Source organism: Trichosurus vulpecula, chromosome 1 (genome assembly GCF_011100635.1).
Source record: "Trichosurus vulpecula isolate mTriVul1 chromosome 1, mTriVul1.pri, whole genome shotgun sequence".
Classification (NCBI taxonomy): domain Eukaryota; kingdom Metazoa; phylum Chordata; class Mammalia; order Diprotodontia; family Phalangeridae; genus Trichosurus; species Trichosurus vulpecula.
The window spans coordinates 181,574,513-181,577,344 of NC_050573.1; positions in this window are offsets into that span (position 1 = coordinate 181,574,513).

A 2,832-nucleotide genomic window follows, 5' to 3' on the forward strand; every position below is an offset into this window, starting at 1 on the left:
TTGAATGGGATAAATGGTGTTTTTCAAACGAAAATGCTGACTCTTAGGGGTGGGGAATCCTTTGGTTGTCAGAAGATGAGCAAACAGAATTACAGACACAGCAGAAACCAATGGCTTGACTCTCACTCTTATGTGATGCAGGGGACTGAGGGAAGGGGATCCCCTTCTTTTCCTTGCACTGACAGAAACATGAGGCATTCAATTAGTTTCAGTTTTCTGGGATTTCAGACTCAACATATTTTTGTTTTTAAGAAAAACTTCTCTCCCCCTTTTTAGGTATGAGAAGCACTCCCCCCCCCCAATAAAAACCCCAACCCTACAGAACCATCAATTTATTTATTTATTTTTTAATCACTAAAACCTTGGATAGGGGACTTAACAAATTGAATTGTTTGGGTGTTTTGTTTTGTTTTGGGGTTGTTTGCCTGGAGCCTTTTAAGTATTTCATAGGAAAAACATCATGGATTCACACTTATCATGTGTTTCTGTGCTTGGTCTTTGGCTATCAATTGACTTACAGAGCTTAATCTGCAGCTACTCTGGAATAGTTGTTGGGAGGGGGTGGGGAATGTAGTCATAGATACAGTAACATCAGCTTCACATCCTTTTAAAGAGTTCCCCCCACCCAACTTGATTTGGTGAGTTCCATACTATATGGAATAAAATGAAGGCTGGTCACCTCTTGGGTGCTGGGGTGAGAGGAGAGGCCAATACTCTTATGTTTACATGGAAAAAGTGAGGTGGAGGTCTGAGCCCTGTTAGTTCAGTCAAAACAGAAAAGCTTATCAGGATCATTTAAACTAGAGTACCTACTTATTCTTTCTTTCTTCTTTTTTAAACTTACCCCTCCTTTAGGGATAAGTATATTTTATTGCAAAAACAATTAAAAGTTTTACCACCTATTTCTTTGTTCTCAATGGTTTGGTTTCCTAACTAAAAATCTTAGAGCCCTAAGTGATTCACATTCTTTTCACTTAACAATCCGGTGTTTTGTACAGAATTAAATGTATGACTCCCCTTCCTTTCCATTGCCAATGAGGCAGGTTTTAAATCATGACAGACTGATGAGGACAGAACCTTTTTAAAAAAAAAACAGTTTACAGAGAAGGAAATCTTATAATTTCTTTCAGAAACCTTTTTCCACATTTAACAATCCTCACTCTTCTATAGGGAAATTTCCCCTTATAGTTAATAATAATGACTTACATTTATAAAGCACTTTAAGGTTTACAAAGTGATTTTGTAAATTATCCACAATACAATTTCGCCTTTTCATCTTTGAAGCCAGGTGTCAATCTGCCCTCACTCTCCTCCAAACCAAATAATCTTCACTCCTCTCTCCTTATTAAATATTTGACAAATATTTGTTTAGCAGCTTACTATGTGCAGGGGTACTTTTCTAGTTGTTGAAGGGGATTCAAAGGTTAATTAATAAGAGGCAATTTCTGCCCCACAAAGAATTTAGACTCTAATAGAGGAGTTAAGATGTATTTAAAATAACTCTAATAGGGATTGGGACTGGACCTGTGAATTTATTGATATAAGGGCCTTCTATTTGAAGAAACAGTCTGTACTAATGCAGGTTGGCACCTTTTCTTCATCTTAAGAATCTTAGAGAACCGCTGGGTTGGGAGAAGTGACTTGCCCACTGTTACAGGGCTAGTACATGATGAAGGTCAATTCTTTCTTTATATACAGCCTTTCTGTAATTCATCCATGTGTTTAACTTTTTTTATTTTATGCTGTTTATTATTAATTATATCATATACAAATAACTACTACAAAATAGAAAAAAAAGTATTAAACACAAGAGACGCAAAGTTCTTTTTGAGGTCTGAGGAAGAAAAGATCGTTTTTTTAACCAGGGTAGAGGAGATCAGGGAAGGCCTCATGGAGGAAGTGGGTTTCAAGGATGGCTAAGAATTCAACAGATGGAAATAGGGGAATGAAGTCATCCCAGGTATGGAGGCCTTTGATGAGAGAAGTCTCCGATGAGAGAAAGGAAGGAGTACATTCAAGAGACTTCAGTTGCCCGCTTTAGCTGGAGTGCAGAGTGCTTGGTAGGCTATCGTTCAGGATTAGGCTGGCTTGATAAATTGTAGTGAGGCTGCAAGTCAGGCTAAGGAGTTTGGACTTCATTCAATGAGCAATGGGGAGCTATTGAGTGTGTTTGCATAGGGAGATAATGTGATCAGAACATTAATGTGACAGCAGTGTGCATCAGGATTAGAGTGGGGAGAACCCCAGGGAGAAGTGGGGAGCCCATCCATGGTGACAGAGCTAAGTAGTATTACCCCCACAATAAATGAAAGAACATCGGAATGTGCCATAGCAGCTAATTTGGTTTGGTTTACAGCTTGCATGCAATCAAATCGTTGGTATTTTACATATAACTGGATTGAGACCTTCATGCTTTTTTGCACCTGATGAAGTGACAATTGCTTCTCAGTAATTTTTATTTTTTATAAAGTTACATCTCATACCTGTTATTTGACTGACAACTCCTACTTCCAAAGCAGTTAGGAGAAACAAATACGTGTTGAGAGCAGTATAAGTTGTGGGAGGGTAATATTTAATGAGAAAGAGCGTATGTTAAAAAAGAGGAAAATTCTCCCATGTCATATTATTATTATTAAGGGCAGCAAGGTGGTGCAGTGGATAGAGTGCTAGGCCCAGATCGGTTTTGAAGTTATGGGGTGTTGTTTCGCAAGCAGCTGAGTCTTTTTTCTCCTCTTCCGTTTCCATTCCAAGCTGAGTTCAAATCCAGACACTTGCTAGTTGTGTGACCCCGGACACATCACTTAACCCTGTTTGCCTCAGTTACCTCATCTG